This window comes from Triturus cristatus, chromosome 7 (assembly GCF_964204655.1).
Source record: "Triturus cristatus chromosome 7, aTriCri1.1, whole genome shotgun sequence".
NCBI lineage: Eukaryota > Metazoa > Chordata > Amphibia > Caudata > Salamandridae > Triturus > Triturus cristatus.
In genome coordinates this window covers 235,999,262-236,018,555 of record NC_140590.1, presented here as the reverse complement: position 1 = coordinate 236,018,555, position 19,294 = coordinate 235,999,262, and the positions used below count along the sequence as shown (strand labels likewise).

The 19,294-nt window shown below is 44.5% G+C and overlaps 1 protein-coding gene and 1 pseudogene across 1 annotated transcript in view; one reads left to right on the top strand and one right to left on the bottom strand.

Annotated features, from left to right (window-relative positions):
- LOC146809290 (dual specificity tyrosine-phosphorylation-regulated kinase 1B-like) overlaps positions 1-19,294 on the bottom strand; it is a 368,762-nt gene that overhangs the window by 314,275 nt on the left and 35,193 nt on the right. The gene's annotated exons all lie outside the window — the stretch shown is intronic.
- Positions 10,192-14,167, top strand: LOC146809291 (small ribosomal subunit protein uS4-like; annotated as a pseudogene).

Below are 19,294 nucleotides of genomic sequence, written 5' to 3'. Positions count from 1 at the left end.
GACTGGTCCGCTGATTCGACCTTTAAAAAGGTTCCATTTCAAGCCAGTGTTGGATATATCTCAGGTTGTGGTAAGTACGCTTTAAACTTGCATAATCCTTGCCTCCAGTCCTGACATAGAATGAAACATTTCCTAGCTATTGTAAAAGAAAGTTACAGTTCTATCAAGGACTCTGAGGGAAGGATTATCCCATGCAGGGATTATGCAGCCTGAAAGCCCTGCCCATGACTCATAAGTAAAGATTTTGATTCTCTGATATAAAGTATACAGCGTTACCCAGTAATCAGTTCTAATGCTACATAATAATTGACAGGTTGATAGTCTTCTGGATCTATTAAAGATTTAGGTGACTGATAATGTCTTTGTTTTCAGGAATGGAGAATGGGAAATCGGATTCTTAGAAACAGAGCTGTGGCGTGACGAGAAAGGAGTTGATGACAGAGGCAAAGGACTAAGTTGGGATACTGGACTCTGAATGAACACCTACTGCATTGTGGGACTGTTGGGCATCATTTGTTTTTGCTATTCCCAGTGTTTCATAGGAAATGTAGTTTGTTTAGTAATTTTTTTTCAAATGGCTGCGATTTAAAGAAGTGGATAAAGATTAAGCATAATCCTCACCTCAGAGTCCTTAATAGAATTCAAACTTTATGTTATGATATCTAGGACCTTTTTCAAGCAGTTCTCTGGCAAATCTGATAGCCTATTCTGGTTTTTGTTCTATGGGTATGTGGACGATACCCAAATAACTAGACTGAAAGGAAACCTGAACCACCTCCAAAATAAATTTAAACATTGTCTCAAAGTGGATGCCTGGGTGAACGACAATTCTCTCAGAATGAACTGGGATAACACAAACAGAACTGATATTGTTTGGTAATGCTTCTTGTTGGTCTTCGGATTACGAGTGTGCTCCGGAGCAGACGTTCTCTGCTGGCAACCTAGGGGTTGTATTGGACTGGTAATAGGCTTTTGAATCTCAGGTGAATAAAGTCACTACTACCTGCTTTTTAAATTATTAAGAAACTAAAATGGATTCTTCCTTTTATTCCGCAACAGGCTAGGAGACCTCAGAAGGACTGATCTTAAGCAGACTGGACTATTGTAATACTTTGTATTTTGGTCATCTAAAGTATTTGATTTAAAAGCTGCAATAAATTCAGAATGCAGTTGCTAAACAGATTTTAAATCTTGATAAATTTGATTAAAATGTTATGCGTTTTGGGAAACTTCATTGGTTTCCTATCCTGGAAAGATTAATTTAAGGACCTGTGTTTCAGCATCATGCTAATTACATCTCCAATTGACCAAAAAACAAATACACCTACTAGAACCCTGCCCTAAATTCAGGATCTCTTAATCTTATTGCGCCTACATTTTGGGAGGTTAAGATTGTGGGGTTGCACCTTCTCTATGGTTACTGCACAGGCCTGACAAACTGCCTATCGTGTTACGGATGGAGCCAAATCAATTAACATTTCAGAAGACTCTGAAAAGACATTTGTTTAAATAACTTAGACACTCCTATCGTACCCTCTTCAGCGCCAGGACATCTTTCAGTAGTCACACCCTAAAACAAGCATAGGCATAGCCAATAGGTCTCGCCTTTAGGACCTTATTAGTATTTAGTTATCCAGCACAATATCCTTGTTGCAACCACATCAACTGTTGCATAGCTAAACACTTGTAAGGTCCCAAAGGCGAGACCTAAGGGCTATGCCAATGCTTGTTTTCCGGACTGCAGTGACAACAGGCACATCCATCTGTGTGCTCACACTGCTCACTTCTCACTAGTGGAGAAGTTAAGGCATGACATGCCAGGTGAGCGTTGTAGGGGAAGGGAAATCCTTTAAGGAGAGTCATTTTCTCTTTGGATTTCCCTTCTCTTTTTGAAACTCAGGAGCAGCACCATTGTCGTGGGGTCACCAGGGCTTTAAGTGGAAGCTATTTCAATATTATATACAAGCCATAGTTGCTGCTTATTTATCTTAAGCAACTAACAACCATTGACTAAGCCAATAATCCTGACAAGGTCTTGTTGTATCATATCTGGATGTAATGTCAGAAAGAGCAAAATACAAGTCTGGCAGCACACCATGCTAAGCACAGATTTTTAGCTTACATGTATTTAAGACACGCCCTTAATTAGATTGGCCACGGCCCTTCGAGAGAACCCCCAGTTTATTAATCCCACTTAAAGCCCTGCCAACAGTCTACTAGGAATAAACCAATCAGCAAGGCGACATTGAGCCGACCAGTAAGATAAAACGCTTGGCTGGACCAATGGGTGACTGTGAGACACTTTATACATACACTGCCTGTGAAGGAGATTGACCAATTTGCGGGAAGACTGAGGTGGACCAATGAACATGGACATAGAAATGTACCATTTCACCGTGTGCAAAGACGGGGATCACTGAGTGGTATCTGGGCCCTTCCATAATGAAACTCATTATACGCGTTTGGGATGAGAACAGGATAACCATTTTACAACCAAGACAAAAAGATACAAATCCGGTGACGAGTGCAATATGTAAGATACTTTCCCCTCCCCCCACCCACCCACCCTCCCCCCTCCATGACAACCTTCCTCAACCCACTAACACAAGGTCTTTAATTTTGAGCTTTCACCTCATTGTCAAAGCATACGCAGGCATGCCAAAATGGGCACTATTATGGCCCCACCTTGAAATATGCAAAGATACACCCTCCAACCCCTATTTAAAACAGCTCTTCTGCTATATTCATACAGCGCGTGCAAGCTCAGCCCCTTTTCTTTGGGGTCAAACAGACAGTACACACATACTCACACAGCGTTGTAGGCATGTTGTTGGGGCAGGTTTTCCGCTTGCTTGAGTTTAGAAACCCACATGCTTTTAGTGGGGAGTGCTGGAGCTGCCGTAGGCGATGGTGGTGGGGCGCGCTAAGCTGCACTTTCTTTCGCGTTCGAAAGTTGACGAAAGAACTACACGGGCACGGTTAGAGGTCTGTCAGGTTACCTAAGCTCCGCATGTTTAAAGGGATAGGAACTTGAGAAACACAGGACCGTACACTTGAGAATGACAGGTTAGAAGGCTGGAAGCCCAGTGGGCAGAATTAAAGTGTCAGGCAACCCAAAATGGCTGCCCTCAAGGTAGCAGGTCACTTCAGACTGGCCCCATTAAAGACATGCAGTAATATGCAGTATTGGCATGTATGCACGCAGCATGTGAATCGAGTATTGCACATGCAAACGTGTTTTTTTTCTTTGTGGCTGAGTAAACTGCTTTTTGGAGATCCATGCTTCTCAACTACTGGAAGAGGTGCTGGGTTTGAAACAATAGGAGACTTGTGGGTTAGCAATGCTTGTGCATAGATCACTGGAATGCACAGAGTAGCTGCTGTGTGAGCATGCAGTGTTCACAGTGGCATTAGGATTCAAGGACAGGGCGCACGTACAGAGGATTAATACTGATTGCATTGGCACAAGGGCAGTTTGATGTTGGCAATTTTATTCCACCATTGCTTGGAATGCACTGTTACTGTTCCTCGAGATTAAGAGGATGTCACGTTCGAAGCGTTTTTCCTTACCTGATCTGAACACGACGATGCAGCAAACCAGGATACTTCTGAGGTACAGCCCAAGCGTGTCTGGGGTGTGGCAGGGTTCTGCCCCGGCCCAGAGAGAGACACGGCGATGGCAAGTCTGGGATCCTGTGAGGTGCGCCACTGCCTTCTCATGGGGCTATGCACAAGGGAAGCCTGCCGGACTGGCGCGCAGTGCACGCACGTGCGCATGGCAGCGTGCTTTCACTTTAAACTGTGTTTAAAGTGAAAGCACGCCTGTTTAACAAGATGGCTGCGGACTGTCCACTGTCCTAACATGCACGCGCTTGCGGTTAGGTTTGAACAAATGGCGAGAGCAGCCATCTTTGTTAGGGGTGGGCGGAATTTGCTTAGTCGCGCTACGCAAAGCTCCGTGAAACAGTAAAAAATCTCTGCGAGCACGCAGAAATTACACGAACAAGCGGAATTGCTTGTTTGCGATGCTTTTTTCCTGTTCGCAAACACTGTTTGCATGCTCGGGGGGAAAATATCTCGCCAACACGCATTTTGAGAACGAGAACAAGCAAAAAATTCTGCGAAGCAGCAGAACGCAGAATTTTGGGCAACTTTGTGTTCTCCGCGGAACGCGAAATTACCCAAATTCTGCAAATTCCGCGAGCGGAAAAGAATTTACCGCCGAGGCCTAATCTTTGTCCATCTCTACGCGTGCATGTAAGGCTTTGGGAGAATCGATTGCAAAAGGTCCTCTCCATGGCGAGAGCAGCGCACGGAGATACTAGTGCTGAAGTCCAACTTCAAGGCAGCAGTTATATGCAAGTTCTAGGAAAATCATGACATATAGTGATATGCTTAAACCGTATAGAGAGAATGCCACCTCATCTCTCTTATTACAGCCCTACAGTTACAAGGTAAGCACTGCCGTTGATAAATCAAGTTTGATGGTTAATCCCTCAATGGCAGTTTCCTGCAAAATAAAAAAAAGCTTTTTTGATGACCCAAAAACACAATACTCTCCGTGTGGCGGGGGCGCTCTCCCCCAGCTTCCCTATTGGTCGTGGCACTAGACAAGGGTGCCCCCTGTCGCCCTATGTATTTGCCGTTGCCATGGAGCCTTTGGCGGCGTGGGTACGTATAGATGCGCAGCTGCAGGGGTTTGAATGGGCCCCTGGATTATCGGACAGAATAGCCCTATATGCCGATGACGTCTTATTCTTCCTGACGGCGTTGGACAGGTCGGGGCCCCGTCTACTGGAGATAATGCGGATCTTTGGGGAAACGTCCGGGCTGAACATGAACCCCCGTAAGTCCACCTTGTGGGTTCTGGGTGACCAGGGGGGGGTGGGAGAGTGGGCCTCTGGGCTGCAAATAGCGGACAGTGGATTTAAGTATTTGGGTGTCTTTCTATCAGAGGCCCCGGAGATGTCGTGGGCACGGAATGTGGCGCCGGTCTGGGCGTGCGTTCGAGAGGATATTACGACTTGGTCCCGCATGCCGCTGACAATCTACGGTAGATCGGCGATTTTTAAGATGGTGGCACTTCCTCGGCTATTGTACCAACTTCAAAACCACCCATATGCGATCGCGCCCAGCTGGTTCCGTACGGTGAATTCGGTGCTCGGCCAGTTTCTGTGGGGACAGGGGGCGGTACGTGTGGCGTTGCGTAAGTGCTTTCTATCCACCTATTGTGGTGGGCTGGCGACCTCCGACATGCTCTCGTATTATCAGGCATCACACCTATTGGTCCTCAACGAGTGGTGGTATGGCGACCGAGGGGACCCGGCTTACACTCTCGAGCGACACTTGATGGGGCGGCATTCTCTCCATACGATCCTTTATTCGCCGGCGCTGCGGGGCTCGCTGCCGCCGGTTTCCAGAGTAGTCTTCCAGATCTGGCGGCAGTCCTTAAAGAGAATAGGGTGGTGGAACACATTAACGGGGGAAACGCCGCTATGGCATAATGGGCGGCTACCGGAGTTAGCGGCGCTACAGGGGTTCGGCGGCTGGGACGACATCGGTATCTCTACCTTGGGCGACGTGACAAGGAATGGATCCCTTAAATCGTTTCAGGACCTGCGGGAGGAATTTGATATGCCCCGGACGCAGTTCTTTCGATTCCTCCAGCTTCGCCATGCACTTGCTCCTAGCCTGGAGGGCCTGACAGACATTCCCGAATTTAGCCCGGTGGAGGCGAAAGTCTTCATGGGCGATCTTGTAACCAAAAAGATCTCCCGGATATACCAGTCTCTGGTCACCCATAGTGCGCCCTCCCTGGATAGGTTACGAACGGCGTGGGAAGACGATGTAGGCTCGTTGGAGGAAGAGGATTGGAGGGAGGCCCTAGCCGCCCCGCGGGGCGCGGCCATTGGGATGCGCCTCAGTCTGGTCCAGTTCAAATATCTACACCGGGTATATTTCACTCGGGTGCGCCTGTATAGAGCGGGCTTGATCGCCTCGCCGGTGTGCCTCAGGTGTGGTGGGGCGGAGGGTTCCTTCCTGCATTAGGTTTGGCACTGCTCGTCGTTGGATCGATTCTGGAGGGGGTGTTTTTCGTGTATGTCTGAGGTCCTGGGGTGGCAGCTCCAGCGTACGCCGCAGCTGGCCTTGCTTCACGTCATGGACGATATTGGGGGTAATGTCTATAAACGGCACCTCCTGTTGCTTGGTCTTACCTTGGCGAAGCGAGACATAGCCAGGCAGTGGAAGGATGAGCGGGCCCCTTCGGCGGCCGCATGGAAAAATGGTCTGGACTTTTGTATGGGCCTGGAACAACCTATCTTTGTGGCTCGGGGCTGCCCACGCAAGCATTTCAAGATTTGGAAGCGGTGGGCGGATTATCGGGGTCTGTGGCTGGAGCCCCCTGCTGTGCCTGACGATATCCCAGTGGGAGTGGGGTAGGACTAGAGTGATGGGGGCTGTTCTTTGGGGTGTCGGGCGCCATGGAGGTGCGGGGGCGGCCTGGGTGTGCCGGGTCTCTACCAGGGTGGATGGGTCGGGGTCCTTACTCCTTTGCTGTGGTTACCGGGCGCGGGTGGGAGAGCGGTTTTCAGTGAGCGAAGCGCAACTTGGGGGGGTGGTGGGTGGGGGGGCAGAGATCCGAGGTTATATTTTAGATCAAAGAATGTAATGGCTTGTTTTGTTTCTGGTGTTCTGTTTCTTCTTTTTCAAAAACACAAAACGAAAATTGTCCTTTGCAATGTCTCTCTCTGTAATTCTGTGTGGTAGTGGCGTCTGGGGTCACAGAGCCCTGCCTCTTATGTGCAAATGACGAATAAAATCTGTTGTTTAAAAACACAATACTCTCATCACAAAATCTTAATTTACACCTTGAAAGGAACTTTAAAACAAATCAACCTCCTTAAACAAATCCAAATGGGGTATTTTCTTCACAGAGAGAACTCACTTTTGCTGTTAGGTAAAGGGTACTGTTTATGTCGGTTCAGCCCACTGAACATGCATCAGTATTTTTACCATGAACGCATTACGACAATCTTTTCCAACCGTCCCGCCTCATTTTACAGTACCCTTCTAATTAAAGGACTTTTTAAAACTTAGAATAGCTGGCTCTTTTATTAAGCAAATTGTTTCATTTCAATCTAATTTGATCTTTTGAGTAAGGGAATGCATTGTAGAGTCATTACTTTCTTCATTGCTTACCAGCTACTGAACTTGCCTAAATTACCTGGAACGTGAATAATACTGTACTCAATAATAAAACTATGTCTCAATTAGGCCTCAGAAGGCCATTGGATATTATTCAAATCCATCACAGATACACTAATCCTGAGCCTACGTTGGACTTTTCTAAGCAAAAGATTGGCCCATTGAATCTCCTGACAAATAAAATCTCTAATGCAACACATGTATTTCAGTTTACCATCTAATGATCAGGGAAGAAATATTACACAGATTGAGAGTAAGGTACTTGGACTAATGCTCAAGGTTTGGGAGATATGAAGAAATACTATCCATCTCAGCACAACAGGCCCAGCTACAAGTTATTTTAAGTCGAGTACTGCAGTGTGAATTTCACGATATTTATAACGTTTCTCAGTAAGAGGGGAAAAAGCAGCAGGACAATGAGCACTTCAATTGTGCAGACGGGTTAAAGTAGGAATTAATTTTTGGCAGTTACCGAATCACAAGGTTCTACCCAGGTACAATATATTTTGTCTCATCACGGACCATGTTTGTCGGTTTTCCATGTAGTCATCTAGGAGGCAGGAAAGACTTGCACAATAACTTTTATTGATGCTAGAGCCTTAAGTGGTGCTTCACAGCAAAGTAGCCCCACACCCATAGAAACAGAACCCTTGCAAAAGAGCAAAGCAACAGTATAAACAGCACATGGAACACTAAAAGTGTTCTACGAACAAGTAAGAAGGTAGAGGTAAAGGGAGGGCTAGCACCGACACACAGAGGAACAAATGCAGGGATGAAAGCAGAAAGTAAAACTAATCATCCAGTCCCATAATCTTTGAACCGCGCAACAGCTTAGTCTCACTCCTCTCTTGTTGACACTTGCAGGCAAATATGCCAGACCATCTCCAGCAAGCTCATCCCTTTATAAGGAAGCCAGAGTCCCCAACCCATTCACACCATTTCCTTAGTCAGAGCGCTCACTCTACTGACCAGAAACTCCACAACATTTTCCTGTCAATTACATCGTCAGACATTAACATAAGGCTCCTATAATCATAAAGCCCCTTGGCATTCACCCAAAGAGGGCACTGACCAACTTTTGATACAAAGGTGGTTAACTGTTGCACCTCTGCTCATCAACCAATTCAATATACTCTCTTAATGGCCTTAACTTTGAAAAGGGCCTGGATATTTTGAGATGGATGACAAAATCCTACATGGACAGACCGAATCGCCAACAGAAACCCACCACACCTCGGAATTGTTTTCTCTGCGAGCCTCACACCCCACCATTTATTAAAGCAAGACTAGGATTATTTCACTATTAACTTAAATTCCTCTCATTGAGAAGAACAGGGTTCTTCTCCCTGTGACTGCACAGTCAGCAGGATGCCCATACCATGTCCAGAAGTGCCCTTTGCAGATTCAACTGACTTTTCACCGTCATTTCCAGGGTACCTTTCACAAGCCTATTAGCTCTTTCAATCAGACCACTGGCCAGGGGATTGTAGAGAGCAAAGCAACAATGTTCAATGCCACAACTCAACAAGATGTCCTTCCTTTCTTTGGACACCAATGGTGTGCCATTGTCCATGACAATGTAGCTAAGGTGGCTATCTACCTTGGAAAAAACACTTTAAAAAATGCCACTTCTAACCACATACTGTGCACATCCATGACGGCTGCGAAGCAGAAGTTATCTGGAAGACAGTTAAAGAGCTCAATAAGGTGCACAGTTTTCCAGGATCCTTAATGTGCCCTGTGGGCCATGTAGAAAACATTTAGTCTTTACAAATGTTGTATTGCTGCACTTCACAGCTTACCTGGCAATTAAGACCAAGCTACTTGGTTTTCCATCTATTCTTGGTCATGGGGTGTACCTAGTACCTGCCATATTCCAAAGCAATCAACCTACTATGTAAAGACTCTGGAGGTAGAAGCTTTTCTCCCCACGCTACTCTCACAGAGCAGACAGGTAACTCATTCAATACCTTTAAGTAGGGCTGTAGACTGACAGGAATGCAACTTTACCCACTGCTACCCTTCTTGATCAATTGAACAACCTACTTGAAAATGGACTCCCTAAACAGTGTCCAAATGCTCTCCCCATTGGATGGCTCAATCACATGAGCTTTCTCAAGTGCGCACAACAAACTTGGTGTCCTGTTATCTGAAAGGTAACCTGCATAAGTCAGCGGTCAGGAAATGTCACTGTGTGGTGCAGGCTGATTGGAGGAACCCTATTGCAGTACCTTGAGTGTGTGTGTTATCTGGAACTCATTATCCCACTTCAGTTATTAGAACCTTGCTGAACCACCAAAGCTGGTTATCACACTGTGCCGCTTGTACATTTTTTTCGTCAGTTAAGTGGGCTTGAAGGCCTAGCGTGAACAATGTTACACTACTTCTCAAAGACTAAAAAGGGCGGCAACACTTTATTGCTAATATGTGGTAGAAGGAAGGGAAGACTTTCACAGAAAGCTTTACTGAAGTGAGAGTCTACAGACTCCATCCTGAGCAGGCACCCCACACCATCTGATAAAGAACCTTCTACGTAGCAAAAAGCAAGACACCAAACATTGAACACTACAGTGCATTAAAAGATGTGCACGACAACACATTTCTTGTTGACTGGACAAAAATACGCTGGTTACTTTCAACAGAAAATCTTATGCTGGCAACAAAAATCTTGTTTAACCGCACACTTGTGAAATTCACTATGGAAAAATAGGTTTTATTATGGTATATCGATAAAACAATTTTCTTAAATTTGTCTTCTGTGGACACCCACTGAATCGCACTACAATACAGAACCAGGTATACATCAAATACACGAATTATAATACATTTTATGTCATTCACAACAAAAAATATAAGATCATTTTTTTCATTTTAATGGGAAGGTTGGAATTTTTCAAAAGGCTTCATTTCTATAGATGAAGCAATATGTTAAACAGTAAGATATTACTTTTTCTTTGCTGCGGCACACAAGGTGTTTAGGCCAAGATGCCCGTTGCCATTAGCTGGGTGTATCTTAAGACCTAGTTCACTCCCCACCGTCCATTCACAAAATTTCGCTTGGAAAAGGAGTTAAAGCATATTGGTTAATATGGTCTTCATAAAAAGCGTGATGTGTGGAGGGTGAACTAAATGCACTCTTGCCAAAATTAGCAAAGTGGCCACAGAGCCGCTGACACTGGGCCAGAAGGGCGCCAAGCGGTCTTTCTGAAAGTAACGCCCTGCTTAAAAGACTGGTGCACATCAGTGTACTGGATGAAGACAAGATGAAGTTGGATTATACTGGGACAAAGAATTAGAGGATTGCTTGAAACAATGTCTGCAAATGCAAGTTTTCAAGCTTGGTCCTGCAAATTTAATTCACCATGCACGTGTACTCATTCGCCACAATCACATCTGTGTCCGTAAATAGGTAGTGAACATCCCATTGTTCATCGTGAGCCTCGACTCCCAGAAGCACATTTCTTTAGCCATTTATAGAGCGCCTGGTAACACAGTCAGTGTCCCCGCGCTAGTAGCCTAACAGATATCTGACCGTGAGGGATTAGTGACAGGGAGAGGCAGTCCTCTGCCTCTGGCCTGTAAACAAGAGATTGCGGGGAGGTCTAAAGACTAGCAGGTGGAAAAAGCAAAGTCTTTAATTTCCTGCAAAAAGTCATTTCAACTGGCTTGGTTCTTATTTCAGCTGGTAAAGTGTTCCATTGTTTTGCTGCTAGGAATCTAAAGAAACGGCCACCCATCCTAGCCTTTCCGATTCTTTGAATCCTAGCTAGTGCTTTACCCTTAGATCTTAGGTTTCTGTTGGGTGTGTGAGATGCTATCAGGGTTTGAAGGTAAAGTGTCCCTTTCTTTGCCAGAATGTGGTGACAGTGGTACATTGCTTTAAACAACGTTCTCTTTTCAACAGGTAGCCAGTCCAGTCTGGCTAAGGCTTTTGATATGGATGGTCTTTTAGGGAGGTTCAGCACAAGGCGGGTTTGCTGCATTTTGTATAGATTGCAGCTTCATTATACCTTTTTTCGCTGCGCCCAGATACAGGACAATTCCGTAGTCAATTTGTCAATTTGGGAGGTGACCACGGCATGTACTATCGTTTTTCTGCAGCTGCCAGGCAATTGATCCAGGACCTTTTGAGTTCCGAAGCATTTACCAGCTTTGAGTCGAGCCAGACTTAGATTTTTTACTTCAGTTTAAGGAGTTGGCAGCTGTCCCAATGTAATAGGTCACCATGCTGATGACCAGATGGATGGTGCTTTCCCTACAATCAACACCTCCGTTTTGTTGCCATTAAGTTTCAAGCAGTGATTCGACATCCATGTACTTGCATCTTCCATGCATTGTGAGAATTGGTGGGCAGCCGGCCCCGGGTTTTGGGACAGTGTAATAATAAGCGGAGTATCGGAAGCATAGGACACGATAGACATCTTGTGCCCCTCCACTATAGTAGCAATTGGTCCCATGTATAGGTTAAACAACGTGAGGCTAAGGATTGAGCCCTGTGGAACTCCCTAAGGTAGGGGACAGCTCTTGGACGTATAGGTGTCTTGTGTGATCTAGAAACCTCGGGACGACAAGGAGGACATCATCAATCGTAGGGCCCTGTCCCTGACTCCATACAACTCTAATCTTTGGAGGAGGAGGCCATGTGATACAGTGTCAAAGGCTGCACTGAGATCCAGTAGGATCAGAGCAGCTGTTTGACCTTCGTCCGCGAACTGTCTTAAGGTTTCCGTAGCCAGGAGAAGGGCTGTCTCCGTAGTGTGCGCAGCTAGGAAACCAGATTGTGAAGGGTGCATTATGTTGTTACAGTCAATCTGTTTGGTCAGCTATATATTCACTACTTTTTCTGCTATTTTCGTAAAGAAAGGTAGCAGTGAGATAGGGCGTAGGTTCTCTAGAACCCATTGGTCTATTTGTGTTTTTTCCTTAGAGGGCGAACCATAGCTTGTTTCCATTCGTCTGGAACCTCACCCGATTGGAAAAAGCGGGTGATTAGCTCAGATATGAGCGGCAGAATGCATTTCTCACCTTGCAACAGCAAATATGGTCGCGATGGGTCCCTCAGAGATCCAGATTTGATTCCCTTTGCTAGCTTCCTCAACTCATCTGGCATCTTGAACTCCTCTAAGTTTCCTCCCTTGAGAACTGCAGCCCTAATGTCCTTGTTGCAGTTACCGCTTTGTGCTTTTATGGGGAAGGTGTTGTAAATCTTTGCTACTTTTGCTGCGAAAAATTCTGCGATTTTATTCCAGAACCCCTCCGTGTTAATGGAAGGTTCGGTTAGATTTTAAGCGGATTGTAGGGATTTAAGAATGGTGAACATTTCTTTAGAGGAGTAGTTTGCCTCTTTCTTCCCGGTATAGAAAGCACTGCGGGTTTTTTATTAATGCGTGGTATGATTGGAGTTGCATTTTGTATTCCTCCTTGGTTTTAGTGCAGTAGTTTTTACGCCATCTGCGTTCTGCTAACACTTGTGTTTGGCCTTCCTTAATGTCTCATTAAACCAAAGAGCTGAAGGCTTTGTTCTCTTGGTATTAGTCGTGGTCCATGGGGCCACTTTGTTCAAAGCTTCAGTTATCCATTCTCCCACTTGCTTATTGGCTATATTTATATCCTTATCTAAAACTGGTTCATTTTTTTCCAGCGTCTGTGTAAACGTTTGGGTGTTGAATTTAACCCATTTCCTTCGAGTCACTTATTTTTTTGAGTTGTTTCTGCTGGGGGACTCTGGGTTGGGATAAGGAAAGGGATTAAAAAGTGGTCAGACCATGGGACTGGAAATGGGACACCCACTTCCAAGATGCATTATGTTGGTGAAAATAGGGTCTAAGATGTGACCGGCATGATGTGTTTGCGTGCTAACCTTTTGAGCTAAATTAAGCATCATGAGGTCTTTGCACACGGTTTGTACCTCTGGGTTTTCGGTTTCATCGCAATGTATATTCAGGTCGCCTAAGACCAGAAGTTTGTTATGGTGTATGGCGGTGTGTATCACGCTGTCCCCCAAGCTTCCTGTGAACTGTGTTGTCAGGCCAGGTGAGCGATAGATCAGGAGGACAGCAATTGTGTCATTAGTTACTGAGAGGGTGAAGGAGAGAGACTTGCATTGTTTAACGTTGGCATCACATACTGCATTTTTGTAGATTTTAGCTATTCCTTCCCCTAGTTGCCCAACTCGGTCCTGTCTTGCTAATCCATACCCATCTGGAAGAGCACCCAGTATGTCGGGCGTAGAACTGTCATTGAGCCAAGTTTCAGTAAGAAACATGGCATCTGGCCTTTTTTCCCCCCTCAGTACTTCTGCAACCTCATATTTATGTTTTGCTAGAGAGCGACAGTTCAGAAGGATAAGACAGCTTTCCCTTCTGTTGTGCGTCTGTAATGGACAGTCTCAAATTCTTATAGCAGTATTTGCATGACAATGGGCCTTTATCAACATCCACACTGTCTACGGTCTACGGTCCTTCGAAATAGGTGGCGCCAGTCTAAGTTGGTTCGATGTGCATTTGATCGGTTTGCCGTTATTCCAACCGGCAGGAGGACTGGCCCCTGGGCCCAGTCGGACGCAGACGGGCTTTGCCTTCGGCGCGCCGGAGGCGCATCCGCTGCAGCATGTGTATTTTATAGTCCTCGGTGGAACTAGAGCACGCAAAACAGTCGGAAGGGGGCTGTGAGGAGAAATAATAGCTTGGTCCCGCCCTCCACTCAATCGACAAAGAAGCCGCGGCGGACTAGGGCCGAGATGGAGGGAGGTGAGGAAAAGGGGAGAAAAGAGCAAGTCGTTCAGTTTAAAACCCCTAAAAACAACTGTGTGCTAAAAACGAGCACGTCTTTCAGTTTAAAACCCATTGACTTCTCTCTACGCTCACTGTACGTAGGTGGACGCCTTGGATATGTCAAGCGAAAGAATGCCAAGAAAGGACAAGACAGTGGTGGCTGTGCAGATAAAGAGGAGGAAGATTAAGCAATCTACACCCTCAATTTAGGGGGCATTCAGGATTGTACAGAAAGAAATCTGGTTTTGTACTTCTAAGCTTCTAATGGATGCTAATTGATGGTGCATGCCAAAGCTATAATTAAGGCCACCAATTGTCCATACTGGAGTAGGTTTGCTGTATTTGTGTTGCTTCCACGAATCAAGATAAAAATACCAACTTAATTTTAATCTCCAATTTAAAATTCCTTCAAGTTTACACAGTGTTTTAATTTTTTTACATTTACAAAGTTGCTTTTTTATGTATATGCTTTGTTAATCTATTTAATTTTCTAAACAGTCAATGCTTCCCTCTGTACGAGTAAGGGACCGCCAGGGACCTGCGGATGAAAAGTTAAGAACTACTGCTGTAAGCCATAGGTGATTAAAAGAATGCTGTGTAGCGTTTTTAGCCATCTTCACTTTGATGTGTCATGGGCTGTGTTGAACCCTGGGTATCCCTTTTGAACGGTTGTGTTTTGTAAGCAAAACTATGGATGAACTTTGAACAGAACTCTAAACCTTGGAAGAGGACCACCCACTTTCCAGTGGCTTACTTTTGAACCAATACCTTACCTAAATTTCTAAGCAAATGATTTGATTTTGGTATTTGTAAAGCGCAACTGTCACTCCGCAAGGAGTATCCTAGCGCTGGATCGGAGGTGAGAAAGAGACATAAAGGGACTAGACAAGGGCAAGACAAGATTCATCTGAAACACTAAAGACCCAGGTTTTTAAGGCCTTCCTGAATAAGGTTTCTGAGTTGCTTAGCCTAAGATGAGATGGAAGCAGATTCCAGGCTTTGTCACCCAGGTAAGCCACGGTCTTACCTCCTTTCGATTTGTATCTAAAGGTGGGGGGTTTAAGCAAGTTTGCTAAGGAAGACCTAATACGTCTTATTGTAGTGTATGGAGCAAAGCGTGCTGCCAGATATTTGGGTCCCACGTTGAGCTTGGCTCTATAAGTGATCAGGAGAATCTTGAAAAGAATTCTCTTGTGCACTGGGAGCCAATGCAGACTATTTAGAGCTGCAGAGGCTGAAGATCTTCGTGGAAGTTTAAGCACTAACCACGCTGCTGCATGCTGCACCACCTGAAACTTCTTTAAAATGGCTTTATTTGCTGCTGCAAGGAGACTATTGCAATAATCTAGGTGCGAGTGTATCAAAGCCACTGCCACAGATTTCCTTGCTGCCAATGGGAGAAATTTGAAGAACTTTTTTAGTGATTTGATAAGGCTAAAGCATGTCCCTGCTACCGCTTTAGCATGAGGTAAAAAAGAGAGAGAGGCATCAAATTGTACCCCCAAGTTCTTAGCAACCTCTACCACATCTGGCGCAGGAGTCGCACCCTCAGGCCACCATTTAGATGGCTGGAAAATGACATCTTTTCCTATCGGGAGGATTTCTGTTTTGTCCGTATTGCATTTTAGCTGGTTATTCCTCATCCACTGGAGAACAGCAGTTAGACAACTTAATCCATTCCAGTACGGTACCGGAGATGCCGCTGCATTCAAGACGCTTCAAAAGAATATTGTGGGAAATGGTGTTGAATGCAGCCGACAAATCCAAAAGAATCAAAACCGCTTTCCTGCCTTTATCGGCGATCATTTTAAGAATATCGGATATGTCCAAAAGAGCCGATTCTGTAGAGTGCATTGGTCGAAATCCAAATTGTTGTGGATGAAGGAGATGATGACCTTCAATGAACTTAGTCAGTTCCTTATGACCAAAGTTCTGTTATTTTACCTAAAAGAGGAAGAAGAGAAATAGGACGAAGGTTTGAGAGCACCAAAGGATCAATGTTTTGTTTCTTTTTTAACGGTTTTACCAGCACGAGCTTCCACTCGTCTGGTACCATGCCTGTCCTTAAGGAAGGATTAACTATATGATTTATGATAGGATTCACCGTATCCAAGATTCTATGAAGGATCTTCGGAGGGCAGGCATCCAACGGCGAGCCTGATTTACACATTCCTATAGCCGCATGAGTCAGTTCCAGTCAAACTGATTCAAAAGTACCAATAGAATCAGTAATTCACTGGAACAGGATCAAAAACGAAATCCTGATTGTGGACGGGGGACACCGGAAAATCTTTTTGAATTCTTTTCCTCGAAGAATAGTGAGATACTATCACATAATTTCTGCGAGGCAGGAAGCTCTTTCTGTTGTGCTTTAGGATTTGTGAACTACTTCACTATTGAAAAAATAGTTTTCTGATCTTGCTTAGCTTCATTTATTTTATTAGTGAAGTATTCTTTTTTTAGCCAATTTGATCTGGCGAAAGTAGGACTTTCTACTCTTTTTGAACACTTTTTTTTTCAGCATTATAGAACTTTCTCCATTGCCGCTCATGTTGTTTACAAAGCAAGTGTGCTTGTGCCAATGAGGGCGTAAACCAGGGGGCTTTCAAAGTTTTTAGTTTCATATGCTTATTCGGCTTCTCAGAAGGAGACAGTATATTACATACATTAGTTATCCAGGACTGAAAGAGGCGTGAATCAAGCTCTGTGTTACCTGTCAGGGCAAGAGTATAGGCCTGTGCCACAGTGGCTAATTTAGGATTCCCGGCTATTTGTGACCATTTGGGCCCTTGTTGGAATTCGTTAGGTGACTTATCTAATTGGGACTTCTGGGGAATTCTAAGCGTAAGGGGTACGAAAAAATGGTCAGACCATACCTGTGGGGAAGGGGTGTCGGCCGATAACCAGGCCAAATTAGAGCATACCCGATCTAAGGTGTGCCCCGCCAGATGTGTTGGCCCCCTCACCAGTTGTTGTAACGAAAAAAGTTCTAAAGTTTGAAGAAAGTTATCTGTACCTGGATCAGGACTGCCTTCTAAGTGGAGGTTAAAAATCGCCTAAAAATGTAAAGTTTGCATATTTGAGCAAAAGATAGCTCAAGTATCTCCAAGTGACTCTGTAAAAGTGATACTTTGACCTGGTGGTCGATAGATAAGGGCTCCTGAAAAAGATGAAGTGGCATTAAGGGAAAGACAAAAGCCAAGACTTTCTGCTCCTTTAATAGTATCAAGGTCAAAATATATACAGGAGAATCTATGTCGTAAAATGATGGCCAGACCCCGTCCTCTGCCTACCATTCTATCTTTCCTGTATATCGAGTAACCGGGTGGGAGAGAAACAGCGACATCAGGACTACACCAATATTTTAGCCATGTTTCAGTGACAAACAACAAGTATAGTTGGTGATCTAAAATTAGATCTGACATCTTGATTATGTTTGCACATGGATCTGGCATTAATTAAGCCTCCTTTAAGCTGGACATATCCGATAGTACTAGCAAGGCTGGTTTTTTTTTTTTTTATTCGGGATAGAAAACTCAATGGGAAGATTAATCCTGCACTTGTAGCAGGCGCAGGCCCCCAATATTTTATCTGGTGAAATGAGACTTTTACAATCTTCCCTGCTATTGAAAATTCCAAGAGCCTCAGATGTGTAAACTGCCTTTATGGAAGTTTGGCCAGCATTTCCCACCCTTGTCCCGGTCTTGGCGCAGACGGGCTTGCCTTCGGCGCTCCACCGGCGTGTCCGCTGCGCGTCCGTCCCAGCATGGGATTAAGTAGCTGGCCAGGCGCGTGAAGATCCAATCCCCGCCCTCCTCCCCAGAAGTGAGACTATCTGGGAGACCGGCCGGGCCGGAAAAGGGGATGTGTCTGCTTCCCTCCAATCGAACGGCAGCGAGGCCGGCTTTGGACCGGGGAAGCGGAGACCAAAAAATGATAGACACAGTAAGCAAATACAATAAAAAATTTGCAAATAGCAGGATTCTTCTCGAATGCGCCTTGGGATGTTCTCAAACGGTTTTGCGAAATAACCATACCCTCTGCAACTGTAAAATAAACTTGTGCATAATGAAATCAGTTCAAGACCAAGAGTACAGATACAACTGGTCTTTGTAACAAAACTAATGGGGCAAGAGGCAAAATAACTGTAGCCTGTTGCAGAGGAATTAGTGCTTAGCTCCTATTCAAGCCAAAGCATGGCCTCCCACTAGCAGCTTGATCAAATCTAAAGTTCATAAACATGCGCATGGTCATCTTGTTTCTCATTACAACCAAAACTACTGTATATTTTGCTGCTGTGTCCATACAATTACTACATGAACCAACACGAGCACTACAATTCTAATACAAAATAAGGCAGAGAGCTTTCAAAAAGCTAGCCAAAAGGGGATGCAACATTCCTGGTCAAAAAACAATCTTGCTTGATTTATACTATACTTTGTAGTTAAAACTAAAGGGGTGCTGCCATAGCCCGTTGAGCTTATTCTGGAATTCGACCTTTAAACCAACTAAAGGAGAATTTAAGGGGCTGGATAGATCTAAAAACTGCAAGCACCAATTCACACCAACCATAACAGCCACATATTGTGAGGCCTCCAATTGTTCATTTCCCCTCAGACTAATGTGGTGTTCTTTCTCCAAACACTTTCTTCTACCAGACTACTTACATGATCTTCATTTAACTTGGATAACTGAGGAAAGTCTTATCTGACCTTTGAAAGGCACCCAGACTTGCTCTAGATTATTTGTGTAATCAGTGGTAAATTGGTTTAATTCCTATGGATGGATTCTTGCCACTAATTGTTTTATTCATCTTTGTTCTGTATAACACATTTTTATTGTGTTGAAACATCACTGAGGATTCAGCATTTGTACATTGAAAGCAATAACTATCTAGGTTGTGCAACTATAATTTTAAACAATGCGGCAACTCAGTGAAGACATTTCCTAAAAATAAACATATGTAGCCAGTTCAGGAATTTATTTTTTAAAGGTTTTATATTGCGCGACCATGACTACAGGGGTACCAGAGCTCTTTATAATTTAGCAATCACAAAAGGTATAAGTAGTAACAGAAAACCAACAGAACAACATACAATCATCACAGTCTCATAGAAACTAGCATATCCTCGAGAGCCTTGGAAGCTAGGGTTCTAAGGCAGAAGTTTCTTCATCAATACTGCTTCCTTTTTGAAAAAGGCAAAAGAGGAATTCAGTCTGACTTCAGGGAGTTCCATATTCTCGGGGCGATACCAGAGAGGGCTTGATTGCAAGTTTTCCTCTTATGAAATTTCTGTGGTTTGAACAGTATTGTG